We start from the raw sequence: 6,000 nt of genomic DNA, 5'->3' as shown, positions 1-6,000 counted from the left end.
GTTGTTGTTGTTTTTAATTCCAGTACAGTTCACATACAGTGTTATGTTAGTGTTAGGTATGCAGTATACTGATTCAACATTTCCATACTTTACCTAGTGCTCATCGGGACAAGTGCTCCCCTTCATCCCCATCACCAATCTCCCCCATCTCCCCACCACTCTCCCCACTCTGGTAACCATCACTTTGTTCTCTATAGTTAAGAGTTTGTTTCTTGGTTTCTCTTTCGCTTTTTTTTCTTTGCTTGTTTGTTTTGTTTCTTAAATTGCATATATGAGTGAAATCATATGGTGTCTGTCTTCTCTGAATGATTTATTTTACTTAGCATTATACTCTCTAGCTCCATCCATGTTGTTGTGAGTGGCAATATTTCATTCTTTTTTATGGCTAAATAATATTATAGATATATATATGCCACATCTTCTTTATCCACTCATCTGTCAATGAGCACTCGGGCCACTTCCATGACTAGTCTATTGTGAATAATGCTGCTATAAACATAGGGGTGCATTTATCCCTCTGAATTAGTGCTTTATTTGGGGGGTAAATACCCAGGAGTGCAACTATTGGATCATACAGTTGTTCTATTTTTCATTTTTTGAGGAACCTCCATACTGTATCCCACAGGGGCTGCACCAGTTTACATCCCCACCAGTAGTGCACAGGGATTCCTTTTTCTCCACCTCCTCACCAACACTTGTTTCTTGTGTTTTTGGTTTTACCCCTTCTGACAGGCGTGAGGTGGAAAGTTACTGTGGTTTTGGTTTGCATTTCTCTGATGATGAGTGATGTTGAGCATCTTTTCAAGTGTCTGTTGGCCGTGTGAGTATCTTCTTTGGAGAAATGTCTGTTTCTTTCTTTGGCCCATTTTTTAATTGGACTATTTGGGTTTTTTGGTATTGAGTTGTGTCAGTTCTTTATATATTTTGGATACTAACCCTTCATTGGATATGTCATTTGCAAATACCCTCTCCCATTCGGTAGATTATCTTACAGTTTTGTTGATTGTTTTCTTCATTATGAGAAAGCTTTTAACTTGCTGGAGTCCCAGTAGGTTATTTTTGCTTTTATTTCCCTCACCTCGGGAGACATATCTAGAAAAATGTTGCTATGGCCAATGTCAGGGACATTGCTGCCTATGCTCTCTTCTAGGATTTTTACGGTCTCAGGACTCACATTTAGGTCTTTAATTCATTTTGAATTTATTTTTGTGTATGGTGTAATAAAGTGGTCCAGTTTCATTTGTTTGAAGGTAGCTGACCAGCTTTTCCAGCACTATTTCTTGAAGAGACTTTTTCCCATTGGTGGTTCTTTCCTGCTTTGTTAAAGATTAATTAACCATATATTGTGGGTTTCTTTCTAAAGTTTTCTGTTCTGTTCCATTGGTCTATATATGTCTATTTTTGTGCCAGCACCACATGGTTTTGATTACTACAGCTTTGTAATATAACTTGAAGTCAGAAATTTTGGTGTCTCCAGCTTTGCTTTTCTTTTTCAAGATTGCTTTGGCTATTTGAGGTCTTTTGTGGTTCCATACAGATTTTAGGATTGTTTGTTCCAACTCTATGAAAAGTCCTTTGGTACTTTCATAGAGATTGCATTAAATCTGTAAAATGGTTTGGGTAATACAGACTTTTTGACAATATTTGTTCTCCCAATCCATGAGCATAGAATGTCTTTCCCTTTCCTTGTATCATCAGAAGGCAAGTTCTTGAGGAAATGGGATCCAATACACAATACTAGTAGAGAGAGTTCATCTGCTGTATAAGAGGGAAAGAAGGGGGGGTACCTGGGTGGCTCAGTCGGTTGAGCGTCTGCCTTTAGCTTGGATTATGATTCTGGGGTTTGAGATCGAGCCCCGCATCAGGCTCCCTGCTCAGCGGGGAGTCTGCTTCTTCCTCTCCAACTCCCCCCGCCATGTTCTCTCTCTCTCTAATAAATAAATAGAATCTTAAAAAAAAAAAAAAGAGGGAAAGAAGATCACATGGGTCAGTTATAGGTCAGTAGATAGGTTTGGTGATAAACAGATAATTAGTTCTAAATCTTTCTTTTTTCCCTCAGTCAGTTAAGATGTCTGTCCTCAGCTGACAGTGTGGACAGAAGTGGAGATAGAGAAGACTTAGGTTATTAGGGAAAGTGGAAGCACAAATACACTAGGCCCAGAGAATCCAAGACTTTAATAAAAAGTGTTGATTAGGACAGAGCCCCCACAAAGACTCACTGGATAATGCTGGAGATCTACTTATAAGATCTGAAAGCCACTTTCTCCAGAAACTTCTGACAGGATGTCACTGATTTATCATTTGTGGGTGTCGTCATTTAACCAGTTGCAATCTATCCTCTTCCAACCAACTCCTGTTGGCTGGAAATCTATCTATTCAACCAACTTCTATTTTCCTACCTTGACCCTGAGGACTTATGAGAAACCCAAATAATAAATACCTTTCAAGTCGTCTGCCAAGACACAACCCCCTTCTCTGAACTCCCCCCACTACCAAGGGTGACCCCTTTGCAGCCAAATTTACATCACATGACCCCACCTCCATTGCCATAGCCAAGTCCAGGGTGGACACATGACCCAAACTGATCAATTAGACTTTCTCTCCTGGGAATGGAAATTGGGATACTGGGTCTCTAAGAGGTTGGCCAGACAGTCGGAGCTAGGGGGAAATTTGGTTAAAGGACAGAGCAGCCTTTTTGCACCATGTAGATGAGAACATGGGCTCATCAGAGAAGATGAGAACATGGGCTTGGGTGTGAAGGGGGAGACAGAGAATGAAGCAGATGTGCAGAAAGAACCAGGGACCAGAGACCACATGGTCCTAGGAAGATGCAGATGGTAACTCATTCAATTTGAAAAGCAATGAAAATAAGGACCAATTATTCATTAAGCCAACAGTCTTGGGACACCTGTGTGGTTCAGTTGGTTAAGCATCTGCCTTTGACTCAGGTCATGATGACAGAGTCCTGGGATCGATTCCTGAGTCAGGCTTCTTGCCCAGTGGGGAGCCTGCTTCTCCCTCTGCCTCTGCCTGCCACTCCCCAGCTTGTGCTCTCCCTCTGACAAATAAATAAATAAAATCTTCAAAAAAAAAAAAAAGACTACCTTCCTAATACAAACACTGTGAGTATTTTAATATGTTTATGTCAGTTTTCCTCCTTATGTTGTTTGTTCTTAAACAATGAAATTGGAGTATAATATATAATTGCATTTCCTACTTTCATCAGCTATTATGCCATAACATTTCCTACTTTGCCTAATCTTCAGAGCTAAACTTGTAATGGTTGACCAGATACACCATGAAAATAATATGGCGGTGATTATCTAGTGTCTTCCAGTCTGAAATTCCAAAAAGAAATTCCTAACTTCATGAATATAGTTTTTATCACATGAGAAGTTCTTTTCTGTAGGGTTGCAAATAGTTAATCAGACTTTATTACTTCCTGCATCTGTCAAGATTAATGTTTACCTTTTTCTTGGACCCATTCTGGATCAATCACCCTTTGATTAAGAATTCAGCCTCCTACTTAACCAAGGATAGTTATATGAAGAAGGTGTTCTCTTTCATGGCAGTTATAACTGTTGAGGCCACTAGACAGGAAACTTTCCCATGTCCCCCAGATTTTACATTAATAAATTGGTGTTTGGGGTTTTGCGGGGGCATCTTGTGTGTTTGATAGCACCAGAGGCGTGAGCTATACGTAGAACCTGAGAACAGGTCTCGTTGGTGATCTTACTTAAGCACTGCCACCTTGTGGACCCTTTTTTGGGAAGCTTGCCAGTCCCCTTCATTCCCATCTCTGTCTTCTGAGCTTTGCCTCCTTGACTATAAAAGACCTTGAACCTGAAACCACCGAATCAGCTAAGCCATTGCAGAGTGATTTGCAAAAAGTAGCCACGAAGAGGATAGAGTGATGTCATCTACATTCATCTCCTTTCGGTAACTGGAAGACTTTGGATTTCTGTTTTGTTATTCAATATTAATCTGGTGCCGTTCATCATAGACAGAATTAGCATTATCTGGGCTTTCACCCCTGTCCTTCAATATTTCACTTTCAGCCCTCTTGAGCAGTTTGGCATATTTCTGGGAAAATTTGTGTCCCTCTAGTCCTTTAGAGATATGCTCTACCTCGGCCTAGATACCAATTTGCATTATCCAAAGATACGATTAATTCTATGCACCTAAGCATCTGCATACCATATCACTCTTCTTCCTTCCCACTGACAACCTTATATTGAACACACTAGTGAAAACGCTATTTGTATTCCTAAGTACTTCATCTTTTGGCCCAGCACTTCAAAACATACATCCTAGGTCTCTTCGGCAAGTAATGGATGATCTCCACAAATCAGTAAAAGCAGACAGTGCCCGTCAAGTTTGGTGAGACTCCGGACCATACATAATTTTTCAGCAAGATACTCCAGGAAGATAGCGTCCGTGTGGGCCATAAAAGGGACCAAGGTTGCCTCCGCCCTTTTAGGAAGTTGCCAAACACAATTCAGCTTCCAGTTCATTGTGGGCTCTCGTGTGGCAAGCACCGGCAGGCCTAGCCGAGTCCTCTCGGAGCTTAACAATCTCTCCGGGTCTAGGGACCATGTCCTTACACTCTGTACCCCTTGTCAAGTTTCAATTTCATTTTGTCCTATATTCTTATTTTTACCATAAAGTAATATTCAAGTACACAAATGATATATAGAGGCAGTTTTACTAACCATCTGGACAAACAGAAATTTATGGAGTAAAAAAATAGTCCTTGGGGCACCTGGCTGGCTCAGCTGGTAGAGAAAACAGCTGTTGATCTCTCAAGGTCTTGAGCTGGAATTCCATTTGGGAGTGGAGACTACTTAAACGAAAAAGAGAGGAAGTACTCTTCTCTCCTAACCTACTCCCACTCTCCAAAAATAGAAACATACCCTAATTTTTAAAATTTATTTGACAAAGAGTACACATGAGTTGCAAGGGGGCATGGACAGAGGGAGCAACAGGCTCTCCACTGAGCAGGGAGCCTAACAGGGGGCTCCATCCCAAGATCCTGAGATCATGACCTGAGCTAAAGGCAGCCTCTTAAACAACTGAGCCATGCAGGTACCCCAGAAACATAAACTTTAGAGTGATACCACCGTTCTTGAATTCTACCATTAAGATCTTCTGACCTGGGGGACCTGGCTGGCTCAGTTGGTTAAGCATCTGATTCTTGATTTCGGTTCAGGTTATGATCTCAGGGCTCTGAGATCAAGCCTCTAAGTCAGGCTCTGAGTGAGGCTCGAGATGCTATCTCGTCTACCATCATCTACCATCTGTTTAAATTGTATTATTCTCCAAGATTTTGTCCTTGGTTCTCTTCTTACCACAAACTCTGAGTGACCTCATCTATAGATGAGGTCTACTCATAACTTCCAACACTATGTCACTGTGGTGACTTCAAAAAAAAATTGTGGTTTATAATTGTCTTAGTACAGTATATAATCAGAATATCACAGTGGTCTACTAACTGCCAGGCCGTTAGCCTCTAGAAGCAAACATCTAAATTGATCAGTAAGGAAATATTGGTTTTAATTTTTAAGAATTACATCCTTACACATTTTTCAGTCTTGATTTTTCTTTACTTATACTGGGAAACTTTTCTTCCGTGACTTCTCAATCTCTGTGGCAGATGATGTTCTAGGATGTTCTGTAGATTCCCTTAATCAGAGCTCTGAGCTCAGATTGAATGTCTAATATCACATAAAGAATTAAAAGTTGAGGGATGCCTGGGTGGTTCAGTGGGGTAAAGCCTCTGCCTTCGCTTGGGTCATGATCCCGGGGTCCTGGGATCGAGCCCCGCATGGAGCCCCGCATCGGGCTCTCTGCTCAGCAGGGAGCCTTCTTCCTCCTCTCTCTGCCTGCCTCTCTGCTAACTTGTGATCTCTCTCTCTCTGTCAAATAAATAAAATCTTAAAAAAAAAAAAAAAACACAAAACCTGAGCTGAGATCAAGAGTCCTATGCTTAACCAACTGAGC

Source organism: Neovison vison, chromosome 11 (assembly GCF_020171115.1).
Source record: "Neovison vison isolate M4711 chromosome 11, ASM_NN_V1, whole genome shotgun sequence".
Taxonomy (NCBI): domain Eukaryota; kingdom Metazoa; phylum Chordata; class Mammalia; order Carnivora; family Mustelidae; genus Neogale; species Neogale vison.
This window is presented reverse-complemented; position numbering follows the sequence as displayed.